General features: G+C 39.9%; 1 protein-coding gene across 2 annotated transcripts in view; it reads right to left on the bottom strand.

Moving 5' to 3' along the window:
- Positions 1–23,244, bottom strand: part of lrfn1 (leucine rich repeat and fibronectin type III domain containing 1) — a 117,266-nt gene that overhangs the window by 20,390 nt on the left and 73,632 nt on the right. For both annotated transcript variants that reach the window (XM_022211338.2, XM_051957844.1), the window contains exon 3: positions 8,104–8,219. The gene's annotated coding sequence lies outside the window, so the exon portion shown is untranslated. The remainder of the gene's footprint in view (positions 1–8,103; positions 8,220–23,244) is intronic.

Below are 23,244 nucleotides of genomic sequence, written 5' to 3'. Positions count from 1 at the left end.
CTAATACAGTCATGCACCTATTTTTCTCAAGTTGTCATCCCCGCGCTGTCTGAAAAATGCAAGGCACAAGTTGAAACAGAGCTGGCACAAGTGGATTATTATGCAGCTACAGCAGACTTGTGGTCCAGCCGAGCAACGCAGTCCTTCATAAGTCTTAATGTTCACTTTATTAATGAGGACTTCCAACTGAAAAGTCACCATGTTTTGCAAACTGCATTTTTTTCCCTAAGATGATCATACAAGCGAGAACATCAGAGGATAAAAAGGTGTTGGCGCCTTTTGGGTGCTGAGATGAGAGACGACAAGCCTGAACAACAACAGACAATGCGGTGAACCATGATGAAGGCTGCCGCTTTAAACAAGTGGACCAGGCTGCAGTGCTTCGGCCACATTCTCCAATTTGCTACACTCATGATACATTTACTAAACTGTTTTTTCATAGTGCAAAATATACAGCAGAAAAACAAAATACTGCAGTGACAGTTCTGCTTCAGAGTAGCACAGCCCTCGTTTGGGGCTATGTAAAAACACTTTACATTTCAGTTTGCATTGTGCTTTGGAAAAGTAAGTGGTTAATGATAGTAAAAATAATTGCCACTCAGACAACCAGGGGGTTTTGGTGCCTGGAGGTGTCTGGGGCTCTGGGCCAGCTGTCTGCCTGCCTGCATGGTTGGTGATACAACGTTGCTTCAGCTACATTCAAGTTTAAGAGGCCCACCGGAGATTTTTAGAAACACAACACATTGTGTGTATTCTTGAACGCCTAATATAACCACGCAAGGCATTTTCTTCTTCAACACATATCTGCAAATAAGATTTATGAAGAAACTGGAATCCTACATTTTTATATTTTACATCTGTGTTGACTTCCAAACAGTATTTTCCGTATTTGTTGGCTCATTACTGCCACCAACTGTTAATTAGTGGATAGAATGAAATCAGTGGCACTAATGTCCATCCATCAATCCATTTTGTACACACCACCTTATCCTTTGTAGAGTCGTGGGGGGGCTGAAGCCTATGCTAGCTGCTTTAGGATGAAGACAAGTTTACCCTGGACAGGTAGTCAGTCTATCAAAGAGCCGCACAGAGAAACAACCAAGCAGACTCACATTTACTCCTATGGAAGCTAGAATCACCAGTTAACCTCAGCATTTCTTTAGTGACAATGACGTGACTGTCTATCTTAGATTGACAAAGGTCAGTGTTATATGTTCCACATCCGTGAGTTTGCGAGGGTTCACCTCTCTGCAAACGTCTGCATGCAGTCCAAAATTTCTGTCGACTACAACTCCTCTTGTAGTGAAACAGTGGAGAAGTGCACATTCTGAGCAGTAGTAGTAGTGCATGTGTGGATCAGGCCTTCAAGTGGACTACAAAGCACCATAATAAGAACAACTACACGTCTGTGGTGTCCACAGCTGCCTGCATGCATGTCCGCAAGGGAGTATAATCAAGTCTTAAATTGTGCAAAAACAACACACGCCCACACCAGGAGCTTCAGCTCCTTTCTGCAGAGTCCTCCATTCACATTAAAATGCCAAAACAGGTTATCTTCCTCCTACTTGCATCCAAGCAGCTGAGGGCTCACAAGCATGCATAGTTTATTGCAAGCACAGTACAACAATTTCAGTGAGAGAACATTCTGAGAAGCCAAACTTTTTTTTACGAGCCTCAGATGAGCATAAAGTTGGCAAGCTGGTGTTTTCAGATTTGCACACTCCACAGCCCAGAGCTCAGTTTTTAAAGGAGAATGCTATTTTGCTTTGGATGTAGGGTCAAAACCAAATGAGAAACATGTGATATGAACATCCTGGGTTAGTGTGTTCTGTCCTTGCATCATATCACCGATGTGCATGCCCGTTCCCACATGAAATTGGTGACTCTTTTCTTCAAAACATGCTTTACAGTGGCTCTTGTGGTTGCACAAACTACCCAACCTTTCTGTACAGTGTTCATAAAAAAAATAAAAAAAATCAGCCTGATTAAACAAACAAGCATGCAATGCATTTTAGAAAAATAAAAATGACCCAGACTTGTAATCAAGTCCAAGTATTTGAGTTTAACCTGTCAGGTTTAAAATAAAGTCCTATCTAAAACGTACATGATCCCCAAAGCAAATTGGCTGCTTATATAACATTCTAGCCTGAAAATACCTTTTTTAGGGGGAAATCGGGTCAATTCATTTAATCCGCGACATATCAGAATAATTAGCAATTATGTGAATGAAATGTTTAAAATGACAAGCTGAAGCTGCACTTTCCGAGTCCCTAATCAAAAACCTGTCAGGTCTGTTATTTGAGACTGAACGACACATTTAGCTCCCGCTTATCAGACAGTCACGTAATTATTTTTTATCTATGTTCCTTTTTTTTCCACAGCTGTGCACAAAGTTAATACGTCTGGATCCTCGTAAAACAGTCAATTTCACTCTCTCTATAATGGAAAGTCAGTGTTCCACAAAATAAATTAGCTGCTATGTAAAATTGCTGATGTGTTACAAACTTACCAAAGAAAATAAAAGTGATTAAAAGTGGTCTGACATTTTGCACCTTAAAGTCTGTCTTTTACAATACTTAAGTTCCTGTCATAGGTTCAATTTGACTTTTTTTAACCTTCAAAATACATTTCCTGCATATATTTAACAGAAAATGTCTGACAGAAATAATAATTAAATACAGGAAACATTAAATACTGTACATGTAGTGACTTTGCCACCAGCTACAAGAAGTTCATTACTGGTCATTGTGGTCGAGGCTGCACCATATATAATTAGTTCACAACCTCTTTGATGGGGGTGGCATTATCAGGAATGACTCTTTATTTTCTGTGTCTACTTAATTAGTAAATTTTGATAAATTAGCTGCTGAACCAAATTGCGGTCCAAAAGTTATCAAGTTAGGAACAAATTAGGCCTGAAGAATGAGGACATCAAAGAATGGGACCGAGCTGGAAGGGGCTTGCTCTGGTTGCGCTCTCTTGTATTTAGAGAAACGTGAATTCCATTCTAAATCCTCCAATACGAAGTCTTTGTGCATTCAATCAGCCGTTCTCCCAAATGGCTGCTGCTGCCATGTTCAATGCAAATACCCGTTCAGTTCAGAAAATGGTGTAAACAAAGCTGCTGCCTCGGATTTTTTAATGAAGTCTCAAGGATAATCTTATGATTACTTCACAGGTTTGATGTATGATCTGAAATGGAAAGGGCAGTGCAATAACTTCCACGCTTTCGTTTTTAGTTTTCATCCTCAGCCCCGGCCTTTTCTTCTTGAGACTTGCGCTTATTTTTCTTTCAGAGATTGCGTGGGTTTTCTCCTGGTGTGTGATCTTTCATCTGAAAGAATTACAGGGAAATCACTTGCTAATTAGCGGAATACATAACAAAGGGTTTAGCCGGAGTGACATGCATTTTATTTGCTTTATGTATCGTGACTGATAGTTTGCATACGCTGCTGGAGGCGGGAGCGGCTATAAAGCATGCAGCACCGGTGTTGGATGTGTCGGGGGTAGTTTCGAACAGAAAATTTTTGTAATTTACTTCATGCACTAACACAGACAATAATCTTGAACAGCAGGGCAACCTGCTCAATCCCATTACTGCTCTTTAATATAGCTCTGTCCGTGCCACTTGTCCATAATACTACACCCAGGCAAGCTCATTGTGCTGCCAGGACCACTTATAACATCCCTGCTTCATGTGCAGCTCCTCCTCCTCCTCACTCTCCTCTGCCTATGAGCCAATGCAAATTACAGTAACAGCTTGGACGTGAGTATAATCTCAAGTGGTGCGAGCTGGGCTCCATGGCGAGGCATGCGGGCAGATGGAAGCAGAGACTCTGCCAGGCCTCTTTAGGGGCTCCCACTCTTTCTCCACCATGGTAGACAATGGAGGAGCTGTGGCTCATAACCAGCTACTCGTCTGCCACTATCATGCAGCCTACTCCCATACGCCGTATTTGGTAAATGATATGAAAGGAAATAAGGGGAGACCCTGTCACGGCCTTGTTTAGACGAAGGCGCAGATGGACACAGACACTGGCAGCAACATTATATCAGGAGGCACTTACAGCACACAACAGAGGGTAGAAACTTGAGGAGGGATGTTCACATTTATGATGAAAGAGAGGCAAATGGAGAACATTAAGCTTGTTTCTGTGTTTCTCTGCTCAGGAGGGGGTAGAGGCCATTCCCTAGAGCTATTGTAGATATTTATAAATACCACTATAAATAAGCAGCCTGTTCTATTTGCATAAAGTATCATATACAGTTTTAGCAAACACTCATTTTTGTTTTAGAATTTAGAGAAAAGCTTTAATTAGCTTTGGGGGTGGGGGGTGGGGTGGGGGGGAGCATATAATATTATTCATTAATGCAATTCAAGTTAGTACAGCACTACTTCCAAAGCTGTGTCTGAACACACATCACACATACAATATTCATACAATATACGCGACAAAGCATAATGAACTTAGCCTAGCCGAGATATGTTGTGAGCCCGCCTCCAGGAAACCAATTCATCTTCAAAAAACCTAAAAGTTGAGCATGTTTCGGTCTGAACTTTTACCCACCATGCTGCCTGAGAGGAGACAGAAGAGTTTGTCCTGCTCTGTAATTTGCGGTGCCCTAATGACTTCTGCAACAGCGAAGTGAATGATAAATTTATGAAAGAGACCCGCGAGTAGAGAAATTTCCTTTGGTTACTGATACCTTTTTATGTTAAGAGCTTGCCTCTTTGGATTCAAGCGCTGCAGTAAAAGTTACATCAAAATGTAATGCACCTTTTATTTTTGAATGAATGAGCTCCGGGGTTTACACTTGCATGACAACACAGATCAGAGGTTCTCTTGTTTTGCTGCTCTGGGAGAGAGAGGCTTGTTTATGCTCCCAAACACTGACTGTGCTATTCTTGCCCATTAATGTAAATGGATTCTTAAACTCAGCTTTGCTCCTTGTAACTAATGATGATGCTTATGCAATAAGGTTGCACCTCCATGTGTCATTAAACATGCCTCTGAGCTTTTAATCATGCGATTCTGCAACAACAAGGGGCTGAGAAACAGACGTATGTGCCTTGGAGAGGCGATGCCCTCCTTCCTGTACACATACATAACAGCAAAACAGTACAAAAGAATCTGATGTATGAGGAAATCAATAGACTATGAATCAGCTGTGTGCCAAGATGAGAATGTTTAAGTGAGTCAGTCTTCAATGTGTTTGCCAACCCTGAGAGCATCTGCACTAACAAAAAGATATTTGGGAAGGTGAGAAAGCGCCAAGACGCCGAGCACAACTCCCCTGGAGCTACGCGTCTATTGTTTCTGACTTGTGCTCACACGCACGCAGGTGTGTTTGATTCTACCATATCTTCCTCCAGTATTATTTGAAATAGCTTCAGCGACGCCATTTCAAATTCACAAAGCCCTTGTTATTCGGAGAGACGGAGGCTGACTCCGAGTGTATAGCTTAATTTCTGCGGATGATTAGAGCTGCAATAACAAGAATCAGGTGCAGATGTTATCTCAACGTGGCGTCACGTGCCTCAGACCCGTAGAATACCCCGAACTGAGACGCGAGGCTGCCTGCCGCCACCTTCAGTACTTGGTATTCCAGGAAACACTGACGGCAAGACTCGTATTACTTTGACAAGAGAAGCAGACCACAGAACACAGGGGAGGGGAGGTGTATGTGCACAGTGGCGTCAGTGGAATTTTGAATATGAGAGGGTAATAACTTGACCTCCTCCTCACTCCCCCCTCGATCCCTGATTGAAGAAATATATTCACTACCTACTGATAGAACACCATTTTTGAAGTTCGTAGTACCTTAATTCTACGTAAGCACACATGAACCGGAGGGGGAGCCTGTTGTTTTGCCTCCTATCGCCTTTAAACTTGACAACTGGGATTAAACTGCACTCAAAAACAGCAGCTGGGAAAAAGGTGTCAGAAGAATACGAGTTGAAAATTGCCGTATTTTTGCAACACAAATTGCTTTTATTTGACAGGGAGAGGTGAACTTTGAAATCTCTCAAAAATGACTAATTTAACTATGGAAATTATTTTCTTTTTAAAGACACAAATAGAACAGGATGTCTCTCAATGCAAAAAATAAAAAAATATGCAGAGTTATGCAGGGTGCATGACTGCTGCAGACGAAGCTTGTTAGGCGCACGACGGAGGGGAGGGGGGAACACTGAGGGGAACAGCAGTTATGTTCAATTCAGTAACACAAGCTGGCTAATTAGCATTGCCCTGCCATTCCCTTTGAACCAGAGGAGGACAAGTGGGAGCCATCATATTTCTTTGTTCTCAGCGCTGTGTGATTCCCGCCTGACCACTAAAACCACAGGGGTTCTGACCACAGAGGGTCAGGGGTGGGCAAAATAACCTCACCTCCCTCCCACCCTCCTCCTTACGGTACTACCGCCCCTCCATCCCTTTGGAGAGTCACCCAGACCTTTACTGAAAACTACGCCCTCAGCAGTTACTGGCAGCACCCTGGATCAGAAATAGCGCCTGGATGTAGCGCGATGACATTTTCAGGATGCAAACCTACTTTGAGCACAGCAGACAGATGCTATGGGGATACAGGCACCTACCACACTTCTGATGCGCACAATTATTCTCGGCTGACTGCCCTCGGAAGACACAGCACAGATCATTAACTCTATCCTCTCATGTAACAAGTTTTAATTAATAGTCTCATGCTATATATTGCATGATTGCAACATGAAGCCATGTTTATTTACTGCCGCGGGGTTTTTGAAGGGTGTTTTACGGCGCCGTTTCTGGTTGGTTGGAGATGCAGTCAATTACGACTTCAGAAAGTACATTTTTTGTGCCACACGTGGGTCGCATTATTCGAAATACTTGGTGGAGTTGGTCACGTCAATGCGCGTTGTGAGTTTGCCTTTCAAATTCTGTTCAGGTAGGTGGGGAAAAATTCAAAGAAGCGCATTTTTGAGCACACACCCACAAAGGTAATCTCCCCCTCACTTTTCAAAATCCAGTTTTTCCATTTCACTAGAGCACATCCACGCTACAATGTCAAAATCAGGATGACAGAATAGAAAAGATGATAAAAAGATTGTTATTTTTGCCTTTCAGGTAGATGTAGTGTATTGCAATAAAATATTGTGGAGGGCTTTGTTGTGTCAAGGCTAAAGGAGGCACTACTACTGTAGAAAACGAACAAATGAACAGTCTCTTGCAGCCTGTAATTCATAATCAAGTATCAGGTTTCTATCAGATAAATTGAGCATGTTTTTTTGAAGAATCTACAGCATTTATCTATTCTTGAACATTTGCATGTCTTTCCCCCGCTCCTCACTTTTGAGCAGTTAAATCAGAAGCATGCAATGAAGAAACAATCCCTATTTAACAACACAGTGATGCTGAAGCCCCTACTGGCCTGACAGATTACAGATATGACAGTTTAATAGATAGATTGTGCAATAACATCCATTACTGCCAAATGCAAATCAAAACTGGCTCTATAAACTCCGCACAAACCATTTACTCTATGCAAACAATGTTCCATCCTAATTAACTTTAATTTACCATTCAATGTTTATCCAACAATCTTGACACTCCCGCCCACTCTTGTAAAGTTTTGTCACCCTGCAGACATTGTAAGTTGTTGTTTACAGTATGCATTGTTTTCATACCTCCATGCTTGTACATAATAAGCCGTCTGCTTAGTTTTAGCCTTTATTTAGACACGTATTTGTATGTATTCTACTGTACAACTTTTCTCTGCACTGTGTCTAATCACACCGAGAGCCACAGAAATCCTGATTTATTCCTTGTAAACACACCAAGCGAAAAAAGCAGAATCCGGATTTGATTTAGCTCCACCCATATGGAAAATATGCTGAAAAAAAAACAGACAGAAAGAGAAGATCATTTCCATACTTGACCCAGTTCTAGTCTGCACCTGTAGTTTTACTGTATTTCCTGTAATGAATTCCCACCGTTGATGTACATAGCGCTGCACCTTCAATCTGCTGATGCATCACTGCTAACGCAACACTTTCAGCATAGTTAGAGCTGCAGCGACTCACAGTTGGTGAGCAGCGACTTGGGGAAAACGCGACAGACTCACCGGATATCAAGCCCTGGTCTCCATCACAGGTTCTGCATCAGCATTCTGTTCAGCTGGCGGTCACAGAGTCAGAGCTGAGGCAGGTGACTCCCACTGGTGTCTCAGGAAAACACCACCTAAAGGACAAGAAACATCTTTTTGTTAGAATTAGGCCACGCTGCAGCTGAGGTGAGCCTGCAAACTCCCCCCCCCCACCAAAAAACCCGCCAGAGGAGTGGCTCCTTTAACACATTTTGGGTTGTTTATCGTGTACTTCGAGACATTATTCCAGTGGAGGAGGCAACATTTCTCAACACACTGGAGAGGCAGTCATACATTCATAATCTCATTGACTGAGCTTGCTCCTTTTTCCACTTGGCAGCTTTGGGTGCGATATGAACGCTGATCTGATTATGAAACAACAGGAAAGAAGCATAAGCAGCAGGAGAGGCACCAGAAAAACAGAGCTGGAGATATCACGACTCTGAATGTGTGTCCTGTCATTAATATTTCACTGCATCATTGTAGCTAAAGGAGAACAAAGTGTAAAGGGGAACATAATGAAAAATTTATCATATTTTGACACTGCTTTGGAATTTATCTGTGCAAAACAAAAGAACTTGGGCTCGTGATGGGATTTTGTGATGGGAAAAATAAGGTGATTAATGCGTCCAAATAATTACTGCATGCTTCAACATAAAGTATTCACGTTATTTGTACGTGTTTGATGGAGATGGACGACGGCGAGGTTTTCTAACTCACTTAAGAGGCACTTTTCCCTGCAACATTCTTACTTTCTTCTTGCCTTTTTTCACACTTGGGCGCAGTGACTGCCAAGGTCACAGGCCTTCAGTTTCTCACTTGTCCCAAAAATTCAGTACAAGCTACATGACATGTCACAGCTCTGCTTGCAGTGCAGCGGCACGCAATCCAAGAGAGATTACCATATCGCTCGCATTTGTCTGCAGAGAGCCTTCATGCATGAAAAAACAGAATTCTCCACTCAGCTCTACTGTACATCAATTTGTATGCAGAATGGGACTTCAGGCTTGTCACCTTCAGCTATTCATCCAGCCAATGAAGAATTCATGACGCAAGCTTTTGCTTTTTGATACGTCACTTCAATCCTCTTCCACTTCCGATTTATCACAGGATGAAGTCAGAGTTGAAATGGAGAGAAACAAAGTAAGAGTGTAGGTGTAGGCAAATTTTGGGGGTCTGTAATTTCACGGTTTATCATGCCAAGCATATTAACGCCTTCTATTCGTGCATGTGGCGAAAACTCAGCAGCCCTCCAACGGTGTGATTGCAATGTGACAGTCAGCAGTCACTGGGAGGTGCATGGAGCTGCAAATCTGTTTTGTTTTTTTTCAAAAGAGACGACTTTCACCAGTGATTTTATAGTTTAATATTCATTTCCAAGCATCAACTCATCACCTGACCCAGTGTGAGAAGTGTGGAGTCGCCAGCGTCATTTTATCTCCAACATGGCTCCACTTCACTGGATCACACTCCACTTTCCTGCTTCATTTTCCACTCCCAGCCACAAGATTTTACCTCTCCCTTTCTTTTTTTCCCTCTCTAGGGCCAGTATATGAAGCAAAAAGACAGACGAAAAAAATCCTCAGTGTCAAGCAGCTTTGGCCAAAGGACATAGTCCGTCAAGTCATTATCCATCACTGTGATTCCTTCCTATCTGTGCAAGACAAAGACAGTTGTTAGGGAGACAGTCATCCTCCTGTGCTGCCAGCTTTGTTACTTATATACTCAGTGTGACAACAGGGGTGACGAAGATTTCCCGTTCTTGCTTATATTCTGTCACTCACTCACACAGAGGCGACCTGATGTGAGTGGCATCAAGGACAGAAAACAAAACCAAATACCAATCAGGCGTGATTTAAAGCATCTCTCTGTCAAAACATCCGTAACCTTGAAATTCACCTTCATGATGAGCACAAGGAATGAGCAACGCTTCCATGAATATGTCTGTTTATATTTTACTGGCTTAAAAGCAGACTTTGGTGGTAAATAGTCATAAATGTACCTGCAGTGAAGGCATTATCTGTCAGTGTATAACAATAAGCTTGCAAAGAGGATAGCAAAGGCAGGGGGTGTGTTGTTTTATTAGACTGGAAAAGAGAGATATCCGAAACGGGCGCTCAACTAAATAGCAAATTTGCTTGGAGAGCTCCTTGGAAAACTCTGCCTACAGCAATCAGGAAAAGGAGATCAGAGCGACACTGATTCATTTAAAGATTGGAATTTAATAGAATTGTCTTTTCATACTCTTTTTAGAAAGACAAGATTACAAATTACATATTTAGAAGACAATGTCAGAATTATCTCTCCGCTGGCTTAAAGCAAGGGATTCTTTTCTCTTTCTTGGATATCTGCTCTGCACAAGCAGAAGGTCTGTGAAAAACCTTCAGGCATCTCATTACATCAGATCCCGCTGACCATCCAGGGAGACAAAAACAAGCCTTAAAGCTTCAATCAATTATAGATTTGAGTGAATTCATTCATATTGGAGATGCTCTATTCCCCCGATATTAACAGAAGTGATGGCGATTTCTCTGCTTTCTGGCAGGTAAGCAAAGACCAACAGTATTTAATACAGCAGAAAGAGAAATTAATTCTACCAAAGCCATGGGAGGAGGTTTTTGTGTATTTATTACAGGCTCTAATTATTTCCAATTTGCCTGACTGGAGTAAAAGGTTTGGTTTGATTTAAAATTTTCAGCAAGGTCCTGCTTCTCCTGACTGCAGCACTCACACCGGCCAAGATAAAGACGAGCAAGCAATAAAGCAGCCGCAGCTGTAACACGCTTATTAAAGGACATTCTCAATGTCATCATGACTCAGCAGTGGACCAACAAAGCCACTCGTTCAGGAAACAGTGATGCTGTTCGGAGGTGTAGAGTAGCCTGATAGCTGTCATAACTGTGAGGTCAAACTCATCCTCAGCAGATCCACGAAACTGAATGCCATCAGACCATTTTCCTTTCCCCTCGGCTTTACGGTCACTTACACCTCATGTCAGCACTGTGATTAATGGCTTGATTTACACACAGGATGCTGTACGCTATATGGCAAGGTATCAATCATAGTACGATACGTATTCATAGGTTGTCGACAGCTGTGTTGCTTCAGTCTGAGTCTAATTACATCGAACTAATAGAACTACATGGACAGCGATGCCCTGAAACTTTGGACATATTGAAAAGATGTCATCAAGGGCAGACCTAATGCCTTTAAATACATGAGATGCATCCTGTTTATTCATTCGGCGCAAATTTCTCAGAGTCAACAAGGGACAGAAGCACAAAAGTGAGGTGATTATTAAGGACGAGCAGCTGCTTTTTGTCTGAGCCGTGTCCGCTAATCTAAAACAACATCAGACTCTAATGAACGCTCCCATCCCACTGGTCTGACTCAAACTGAGCCGAGCTCTTCACTCGAAACGAGACAAAATAGTTTCAAGGAAAATTGCTTGTAGGAGCAGTTTGATTGAATAATTAGCTTTTTATTAGCTTCTACAAACCTTTGCCATTAGAGGTCAAAAAAAGAGATGGATTGGGTGTATGTGCGTGTTTCCCAGCCAATCAATACTCATGAATCTGGTGATGCTTTAGAGCAAGGTTACTGAGAGGAGGCTGGGAACAAAAGCAGCAGGTTGGTGGGTCACAAAAATCCCATTCAGAGTGATAATTAAGGCTGGCTGTTTTATGGTTAGGCTGCCTCAGACAAGGCACAGGGATCACATGTGGAGGTCCAGTGTGATGCATTAGCTGCAGGTGCCAACTCGTACAAAGAGATGTCCTCCTACCATGTCAGTGCAGGTTGAGTCACAGGTCTGAGCAAGCAATCGGATTTTGCTCGCATTACTTGGATCCACAAATTCAAGTTTTCTGCTTGCGGTATGATTTTAATTCTTATTCTTTTCATAGCCAGTTGATCGACCAATTATTTCCTCGCTCAACCAATCAATCATGTGTTCTGTAAAATGTCAGAAAACTGCAATTTCTCTTGTTTGAACGGAGCCAGACCAGAAAATATTCAATTTACAGAGATATAACAAAAGCAAGACTTACATCTCACCCTGTTTAGTATTTAAATGGAGCTTTTAACACACTATACAGCAGTTTTTTCTGTCATATTCATTATTCTACTTATCAACATTTAGAAGTTTTCCAACAAAATTGTAGTAATTCCTAACTCAAGGCCACTTGCTGGTATTTATGGCTTTCAGCGCTGACTTGAACAGACTCAAGTGTCACAAATCAAAACTTTATATTTCATATTAAGTTTTTAATCAGATCGTAATTTTTTCTGCTGTCAGCAATGATTATGCTGTTTTCAATCATTTACTAACTGATTATAGACGCTTTGAAAGAGATGTTTCAGCCACTGACACACATATTCAAACTCCTAATGTCTTAATATTTGTCTGTTTTATTCATATTTATGAAATGCTTATTAATGCTAAATATGGGCTGCTCAGAAAAAAATCCTACATTTGAGTGGCTGCAACTATGACAACTTTGGCATTTTTACTGAAAAATCAACTAAAACAGCTAGTTGAAATTCTGAAATTAACTGCAGCCTGCCGATTGACTCATTATTGAAATGATTTTTTTTTTTTAAGATCTCAGTCCAACAGAGGGAAGTAACAAAACATCATTCCCATTTTGGATCAAAACTACAGCACCAGAAGCTACATAACAGAAATATTTAGGCCACACACAGTAAAGAGGCCCTATAGTTGGGTTCAAACACTGTTGTGAAATGTTTTGAGGTATACTTTGGCTCCAGTGAATACTTTAGGGAAGCACTGGATGAGTCTGGCGACGTGATCAGCCAAAATCTTGTAAAACCTCGTAGTAGGTCATAGCTTACTAAACATCAAACATCCTAATATGATATTAATCCAAAGCAACTGGCAAGTGATGAATCATTAAAGCAAAGATTGCAGTGAGCCGATATAAATAATGAAGTCACTTTTAACTTTGAGGCTGGTTATATATTCATGGTGTGGAAAAAAAAAGGCATCATTGAGAGTAGAACATGCAATAATAATGTTTGTTCTTTGGGTCCCTTTATGGTACAAATTCTGACACATAAAAGTAATTCTTGATCCTAGAATAATACTTAATTTGATTGAACTTAAGATCTAATTAGCAGACTCCAACCATGTCACGTGTGGTTTGCTCAGTGGCTGCAGAGATGTCACTCTTTAGCTGTACTTTTTGCATTTGTTGGACAAACGTTAAAGGGAAGGGCTGCACAGTGACGTAGTGGTTTGCACTTTCACCTTGCAGCAAGAAGATCCCCGGTTCAAATCCCGGGGTGGGCCTGGGATCTTTCTGCATGGAGTTTGCATGTTCTTCCTGTGCATGTGTGGGTTTTCTCCGGGCACTCCGGCTTCCTCCCACAGCATAAAAATATGCTGAGATTAATTGATTACTCTAAATTGCCCGTAGGTGTGAATGTGAGTTTTTGTCTGTATATGTAGCCCTGTGACAGACTGGTGACCTGTCTAGGGTGTCCCCTGCCTTCGCCTGAGCCAGCTGGGATAGACTCCAGCACCCCCCGCGACCCTAGTGTATAGAGGTGTATAGAGAATGGATGGATGTTAAAGGGAAACTCTACTAATTTTTGGCAGTTTATGGACATTTTTGCAGTTTCACATGTTTGTTACACCAACAAAACAAAATCATAAGGACCTGAGATTAATAGAAAAGGCACGAAAGAGTCCCTCAACACAAGCAGTTCTTATTAAAAAAAGGCTAAACAATCATTCCTTTAAAGAGTTCCCGTCTACTATTCTCACTGTTCTCTGTTCCAGACTTGCTTGAGCGGCTATTCATGACTAATATCAAGCTAGCAATTATCTCGGCAAAACAGCGAGAATACAGAAACAGCTCATGATAAAGAACGATAGAAATTTCCAGCCTTGTGGTTCCAAAACAGCACAAGGTGGTCTTACCATCTGCACATCTCATGCCATTAGCACGCGGCGACATTTCACTAACAGTGGCGTGGTGATCATTTTGTGTAGCCGTAATAAGAAAAGACAGGTTTGATATACTAAATGAAAGTTTTACAACTACCCCTGCCCCATTGAGCTTTCACCTGGAAATGCAAATTGGCTTCATGAAAACCCAGTGATTTCATGGATCACTGACTGCTACATAAGCATATGGTCTGCAGCCTCCAGGAAAATGTATTATGAAGGACGGGGGGATCTCACGTCAATCCATAACTGCTCCTTTTGTAATCATTCGGCGATATTTCATAAAGTTGCACATCTACGCTGCAGGATCACAGTTTGCTGCATTTCACTCATGACACTTTCCCTCACGCCGCTACATTTTGCCATCCGTATTTACAGTACGTGGAAGAGACGTGGTCCTCTGTTCGCAAATTCAAGCATGAAGATTACAAGGGCTTAGTACGACAAGTATTAGCATATCCTGTTACATACAGCCTCTAAGCAGGGTTATGAGAAAGTAATGGAGCTGCCTTTAGCTGGTTGAAAATTTATGCAATTAATTGAATATGGGGAGAAAAAAACCCTGCAATATAATATTGCCAGTTTTGCTGCATAATCCCTTCGCAGAGATCTGAAGAAGTCAAAAGATTTGAAGACTCAGGTGAGAAAAAGAGGTTTATATTAAAACTACTATCCTCTCTCCCCCCAGTAAAATCAGAGGGCAAAAACATTTCACTGAGCCCCGAGCACGAGCGTAATTTGCTAAATGAATGTGACAACTTGTCTGTAAACAAGAGCTGGGACGAACCATGAATCATACTAGCTCGTCAGATATTTTTTCCTTATTTACCATCTGCAAATAATGTCAGTTGTGCCCGAGCGCCGTCGACGCTGTCACTTTGACAGGTTGTGGAGATGGTGGCGCAGCAGTCACCAACAAAACAGGTTAAAAAACAAGTGCTCTTCATTTCCTTCCCCTCGTGAAAACATCCCAATTCTCACCAGGCAGGTAAACACTCAGGCTTCTGTAATTTGTGTTTCATTCTTGAATTTATTGCCACTGTAACAGGATTTGTCTGTCATGACAAGAGTCGGGATGAAGAGGCCAAACAGGAGAGGAGAGACTTGATAAGATCATTTCCAATATGTCAAAGGAGGAATGCAGGAATCTTATCTGATTTCCTCAGATGGCTCTTTCATTTTGATGGAGCCGAATCCCAAAAAAAAAAAAAAAAATCCAGTTATTTCATTTGTCTTATTGGTTTCTTCATAACACTAATTAAATTAACTCGGCAGCAGGCTCAGTCGCATGAAGAGCAGAGGCTGACGTGAGCTTCTGCAAAACATTTAATTCTACCTCTGTTTCGTCATTAGACAATGTTCTTAGAAGTCACATACGGCCTAAGCTGTGACAGATGCTTCGACTTAAAATCCTGACTTCCTTTATAATTAGTTGCAGCATTAGATCTTCCTGTTCCGTCTGATTTCACTCAAGCAAAACAGAAACCGACTTATCAGTGTGTTTGGTCAGAACAAACTCATGTTGAAGCTTAAAACTTGAGCCAAAACTTCAGGTGTGTTATTAAATATAAATTATGTTTGCAGTCATGCTAGCAGAATTACTCTTGGCAAGGTTGTGTTGGTCCATCACTTTGGTGCAAGCTGAATCATTAGTACTGGGTTATGGATTGCCATGAGTTTTTCTATGTCTCTTACTGGATGCATGGTAATAATACTTTTATTTATGTTTAAATACCTGATAAAGCAATGACATTCCCATCAGATTTACCTCAACTTTATGACTGTTACTAAGTAGTTAATGCTAACATGCCTAACTAATACATTTAAAATGACAAGTATTATCCTTACTACCACCTTATCTTTAACACTGTTGGTATGAGCATTAGGTTTAAAGCACAGATATACTAAAATGGCTTTAATGTCGTAGCATGGCTTCAACAGAGACACAAACTACAACTTTATCAAATTGTTTTTAACTTTATCACTGAGTTTTTAAATAAAACATATGAATAACATTTTATATGAGCTTAAAGTGTCAACAAATATATCTAAAATTCACAAAATAAGTCCCAAATATTTTATCTTTCTCTCTCTGGTGTTAAAGTTCATTGAAGAAAAGCATTAAACATCAATCAATAATATGTCACATTATGTCTGGACCTCAATTTGTAACATGAACCTCATTTCAAAGAAGGCTAGAAAGAGCGTCATCATTTTACCATGCAAACTGAGTTCATTTTTCATTTAAGTGGCTTATTCCTCAAGAAAGCTAAATTTTGGGTATGAATAAGATCCAGCTTTACTTTCTTGGTCTCTTTCAAACACATGAGCACAAACTCTTGAGTTGTTCAATAAATGAGACAGAACTTAGGATAAAACAATCTTTGGGGGTTCTACAAAGTCTCACTGAACGTTTTGGAAGTGGAAAACGGCTCCTTAAAACAAACATTGAGCCTCGACACCACCAGCCTCAAAGCATCAACTATTAAACACATCAGAAGTCATGTAACTTTCAAGTGAAACCCGATAACACCTCGCTGCCCTCCGTGGTCTTCAACTCCACAATCAAAGGGAGCCGGTGCTCCAAAACAGAGTTTAACTGGGGGACAACTTTCATGTACTTCAATGTAATCCTAAATTCTGTCACACTGTTCATCTGGAGTATTTTTTCACTGGGAAAAAAACTGCATTTTGAGCTAAACCTTTTAAAAACTGTTCACTGAAGCTCCCAAGCAGACAGAGAGATGAACATTTCCCACCCTTCACTGCTGATAAGATAGGAACCTTCATATTACCGTTAAGTTTGTGTTGTTAATCCGTTTATGTGGATTGCCTCAGGGGCAAATCCAAGTTTCGACATCTTTAATATATAACATTCATATTGTTTTTTTGTTTTTTTTACAAGAACATTATTGTCTTTAAGGCCCCAAGTGCGAGTTTTAATTAAAAATCTAATAATGCAAATAAAAAAATAAAAAGAAATGCATCAACAGTGACATATCCCTGACTGTAATATTCAAGATATCACTTAGCACTTACATTATGGAAAATACTTCTTTTTTGGAGTTGTTCTTAATACAAAATAAACATAATAGCATCACGTAAAGAAACTGGCTTTTAAAGGTTTAAAACACTAAAAATAAATGAATATTTAGTGCCGATGATCAGGACTGGATTTGGTTTAAATTACATATGAAATAAATTATAAACTTGCAGACTAAATTAAGACATTACTCTTCAAAAGTTGAAATATATATGCTACATTTTTAGGGCACTTTTTTTATAAAAACATTTTTTCTTTTTTTTAAATAAATAAAAATAAAATAAAAATGCACCAGATTCAGTGTTGGTGTCAGTCATTAACACATTCTAGTTATGTGATAATTAAAAGCAGAATTTTACAGTTGGCACTAATTTTATGGAAAATAATGTATTTTCTTTTTTTCTTATAACAAAAAAAACCAACAATGGCATAATTTAAGCAAACTGGAATTAAAGTGTGAAAATCCTAAAAAAAATACATTTTTTTTATTTAAAAAAAACTGTGATTAAAAGTGGAAGATTGTAATATAAGACATTTTTTTGGCATTGTGTTTGACACGTATATTTTTGTCTTTAACAACCTCTGTGGAACTTTTTTACATTGACGCCTAGTGGTCACACCGGTTGCGGTATTTAATTACTCTTGAAAACCAACAAATAAAGCTCAGTGTTCAGTAGATTCCAACCTTCAAGTACCACATTTTAACAGAAAATGTGCATATTAGCCCCTTCCACATACTGCATAATATTCCAGGTGCTCCACCGGTTGCCATGTTTTTCATTCCAGGCACTTGGGCACATTCATCGCTGTATGTATTATTGATATACTTGAGAGATAATGTTACAACAAGGTCTTCGGGATCCATCCAGCTCAGATGGATGGCTGTTTTTTTAGGACTTGCAGTGACTCCTCCTGGTGCATTTGACAGTTGTAAACATATGTATACTGCTGGCATGGCTGAGCTGGCCATCTATAATGGATACAGAGTCATGTGGGGTGGAACAAGTCACCTCTAGTGAGATTCTGAGACGCTATAAAAAGTTAAAACGGGCCTCTCCAAATATGCTCTGCATTTTCATGAATAATATCCAGAGGTTTGAGTGTGAAAATGTCAATCGCTCTCTGCCTGGCTTTCAGAGATTTTACAGTGCAATGAGAAAATATGTCTTCCTTAAATGCATGCCACTTTTGAGATCTTCAAGTTGGTGAGCTGCAGTCAGTCAGTATTTAAGAACCTGAGAAAAATCTTCTTCAAAACTTCAACATGTGCTGTACATATATATATATATATATATATATATATATATATATATATACATACATACAACAGAGTGTTTCTCTTAAGCTACTGTGAAAAAGCTGTCTCCCCAAACTGCTGCTTTCTATGAATAATAATGAGCCAAGAAGTTAAAATTCGGTTTTAAATCGTACCATGCCGCCTAGATGGCTTTCCTTGAGCTGCCCTTGTTGATGTTTGTGCTGGTGATTGCTCTGTTTGAATCCTTTTTGATCTCAGTGAGGCAGTTGACACCACAGACCAGGTCATCCTGCTTGAAAGCCTCCAAAAAGGGTTTATGTCACAGTTACTGCCCTTCAAACGCTTCAAATCATAACTTGCTGATAGATCATTTCCTGCTGCTGGAGGTAGTGCATCATCTCAAGTGTATTTCATGTTTGGTGTTTCCCATGGATTGAATTTAGCCCTTTTATGAGTCCCTAAGGAGCCGTTAATCGGTATTCAAATATGTTTACAATATGCCCCTGACTGTAATTGAATTACTTAGAGGAAATAGTCCATCAATACATAATGAAAGCCAATACCAAATGTTCAATATTGTTTGGAACAGGATTAATCTATTAAACTACTATAAATGAAAGAAAAGGAATTGCATCCAACCCTCATAATGTCTTCTGTTGATCAGATTTCCACTGTGAAATGTACATTTTCAAGCACACTTACCTCTGCGTGGTAATAATACTGGATGAAACAACTTAGTCACATCATTTGCAAACAGGATATCCATTTCCCCAGTGGAAACACCCACTACTTCCAGCCTCCAAAACTCCACTGATAATGAGTTTAAAAATGAAAAAAGACATTCATATCCAGGCTGTAATGGAATTATTAGGGCTAAATTCTCTGTGAAATTATACTGGCAGACTCACCTTAATGACGGGCTTGCCAAACTTTCGGCAAGTCAGTGATAATAAACTTGAGATTGCTCACTTCCACCCACTCACCTCTATTAATCTCACTCAGCAAATAGATCTGTAACCTGGAAATTCCTGTCAGTTCTGCGCATCAAGAGGTTTTTTTTCCCCCAACTTGAGCCTTTTTCTCGAAAATGAAGACGTTCAAAATGTGCTGTCTTGCTTCCACCAGTGAAAGTAGTGATAAAACATTGTCTTTTCCCGCCTTGACAAAGTTATCCCGGCTTTTATTTCATCCCATTTTCGCCTCCACAACTCCAAACGCCCGAACGCCTCGGAAATCTGCAGTCTGGCCAACTAAGAGATGGAATCGTATTACCTCGAATTTGGTGATTTTACAGTAAAGCTTTCGTAGTTTTGCTACTGATACTCATTTGTGACTTTTCCACTAAAGGTTCTCTATGGAACTTTAATGCGAATCTGAGCGACTTTGCGTGTGCAAAAGGACAGAAAAAAACACTTTAAGATGCATTTTGTAAATAATTAGCTTTAACGTCAACTTGACCTGTTTTGACCTTATTAATAATTCCTTCCTTTTTAATGTTTGTCTTTTAACAACTCTTTTTGACAACAAATAAAGACAAAATATGTTTTCTTTTATAGGAATAAATCACATTTTCCTGTTTTTTCTTTAATCAGTATAGGACTTTGGTGACATTTTCTACATGTGTGCCTCAGCTGTAACTGTTAAACCTCTTGGATGCTGTATATCACCCTGCATTAAGATTTATTAGCAGTTATAAATATAATACTCATGCTAAGGTTGAGTGGTGCTTCCTCCTTGTAAGGCCTGATAGAGACCCGGCTTTATTCACTTATAATAGACTTACGGTTTTCCATCCTCTTACATAGTTTTTACTGCTGTCTTTTGATGCACGCTCTTATCAAACATGCTCAAATGATTGGATTACATTGCCGGTGCCTGGCTGCTTTTACCGAATTTGGGAAAATGTTGTACCTGCAACCTGATATAACAAGCAGAACACTCTGAGGCTTGACTCAGTTTCATCCTGAGGGCAACTTAGGTTTTTCAATTTCATCTTATCTCATTTCCAGCTGTTCTTGTTCAAGCTAATTCATTTTGTCTTTGCTCTATTTATTCTCAGTGGTTTTATTATTTTTATTAATTTGCCTTTTTAATACTTTTAACTACGTTTCTTGTTTGCCTGCCCGCAGCACGTCCTCTGGTTATTTGTATCTTTGCTCGCCTTTATTGTAAATGAGGCCTCGATTTTTAGCAACTCTGAGTTTAAATTAAGGTCGAATAAATTAATGAATTAACTTTATTGACCTGCAATCGTTCTCTAAATGATTTTTGTTGTTGATTATACTGGAATAGGGTCGTACTTTAACTTATGGTACAAAACAGACACACAAAGTAATGACACTTTTTAAAAAATCTAACCAAATATATCCTTGTGGCATAGTTATTTGTTCATTATAGTGATGCAAATTATGTCCCTGATCAGTTAATATGTCCATTATTTGTTCAAATGATTATTTATTAGGATCAAAAAATAGACAAAGAAATGCAAATTGAAAGATATCAGGCCACATACTGTTTGGTTCTACAACCGCTTTAAAAAAATAATCAAATTAAAGCAAGATAAAATGGGAAGAAGCTTTAAATTCTCACATTTAAAACTCTAAAAGAAGGCAATGTTTGGTCCCTTTTCTTGCTAAATGATTTAGTGATCATCAAAATTGCTGTCAGGTAATTTTCTGTAGCAAACTACTTCATTTCTAGACTTCCCGTATCAGCAGGCGTGCATTATACCCTTAAGCCTAACCTTGTTGTTGTGTATATAACGCCCTAAAAAGAATTATGGCTCTGCAACAACTTGGCCTTCATACATTTGCCTCCATCCTGCTCTTTCAGTGCCTGAATATGATTCTAAAACCTCCATTTTTACATTTAAAATGCCCTAAAACCAAAAATTACAGAGTAACATCTCACTTATCTGGAAGCTAAACATTTTCTGTTGCACAGCTAAGACCTATTATTCTTCCTTTAGCTGGCTGATTCCAAAATGTTCAGGGGGAAAACAGATTGTGTGCTGTGCAATAAGATTTGGGAGAAGTGAAGCGTGTCTCATTTTCTTTTGTACTGTACATATTGTGGTGATTTAATAATGTCAATTTTCCATGAAACGCCCGACCAAACCCTGACAGAAGGTTAAAAATTGGAATAGTTGCCCCGAAAGTCTGGAAAAAGGCAGCAAGATGGACTATTCATATAATATTTACTATCATTTTTCTTGCGTTATACGGTAAATGTCTTTTTGAGGGATGTCGACGGTGAACATTTGAAAATCAGATTCTGGGAATGACTTGCACTGGGTTTCATATTTTGGGGATTTATTCTTGGAACACGGATCAGGTTTGTATAAATCTGTGGTACTTTGCGAGTCGGTAGTGTCTGAGCAAAGTTACGTGACTGACAGAGTACTAAAACTCTCATTTATTCATTGTTTTCCACTATATAAGTATCGCAGAGCAGTGTGAGAGTGTGAGACCGAGGCAAGCGATCATCCTCATCCGCTGGGACAACGTCAGAAAGTAATGCCTCGGAGTGATGATGAGTAAAATATGTGCACGGTGCAGCGAAGCATCCCGCACACGTCACCTGCTGTAATGACATTCACGATTAATTGAAGTTAACATGTCTGGTTCTTCAAGCTTAAACACCCAAGTTTTTTTCCGGTGCATATCTAATGAAAGGTCAGCTCACTCCAATTTATTTGCCAAAAGGAGAAGACACATGGGAACAAGCGGAGTCCGGGAATTTAATAAAAGTGCCACCCTGACGCTGAAACCTGGTTCTGCTCCGAAAGCAGCCCTGCTTCACGGTGCCATGCACATCTGAATATGGGCAACAGTGCATGACTAATTAAACTGCAATCATAACATAGAAACAAGTTCTGTTGACAAACATTTAGTTATGAAAGAGTGTTGATTGAGGTCATCTCAGTTTAAAGAAAAAACGGTGGCAGTTACTCATTTTAGATCCAAGAGAAAGAATATCAGCAGCCAGACAGAACCAAAGTGAGGAAGTGATTAGAGGAGTTGAGTTATTGATCCATTTATTTGGGAAAACGTGTCTGTTAAAAGAGATTGGACTTCACCTCAGTTTGTGTCTGTAAGTCCCCCGATGGCTGCACGCACTCAGAGAACTATTAAATCGACAACCGACATTAAAGAACTATTCTCGGGAACCGCAGTCGCCTTTTGATCAGCGCACACACTCGGAGGCGCGAACTGTCAAGTTTAGATGTGAGCGACTACATGACGAACGACGCGACACATTATGTCTACAGTCAGAGGGACATTTTGTGCTGGTTTCACGAGAGATGATATTGTCGAGTCTGGCTTGCTGCTATGTTGCAGTTCTGATAAAAATGGATGAATTTAAATGAAGAGAATGGCGTGCTCAAAAAGACATTTGTCACAAGCGTGGCATTTCAGTGTGGTTCGTTGCTATTCATGCCGTACACTGTGCAGCAATTTGAAGCCTTGCAAGTTGTAATTCATGTTTTAATTCATGCTGCAAGTTTAAACTAAAGTAGGAATCCCTGTGATTTCACCGCTGGCTGGTTTTTGCTACCTCTGTGCACGGTAGTAATCAGGGCTGGGGGGGCTTCTAAAACGTTTAATGATTTAGATCATTCAAGTATCACAACATTAAAGTAATATAACTTGATTATGGTCTGTTACTTCTGGAATAACCAAATTTCAAATATTCAAATAAAGACAATGACTTTTTTTAAGTGCAGGCTTATTGAATGGATACACAGTATGCAGGTTATATAACATTCTTATTTTAGTTCATTTCTAATAGTAATTTAATAGGAGTTTGAGTGAACTGACCTTTTGGATAGGCTTTCAGAAGGGATAG

Source organism: Acanthochromis polyacanthus, chromosome 13, assembly GCF_021347895.1.
Source record: "Acanthochromis polyacanthus isolate Apoly-LR-REF ecotype Palm Island chromosome 13, KAUST_Apoly_ChrSc, whole genome shotgun sequence".
NCBI lineage: Eukaryota > Metazoa > Chordata > Actinopteri > Pomacentridae > Acanthochromis > Acanthochromis polyacanthus.
This window is presented reverse-complemented; position numbering and strand designations above follow the sequence as displayed.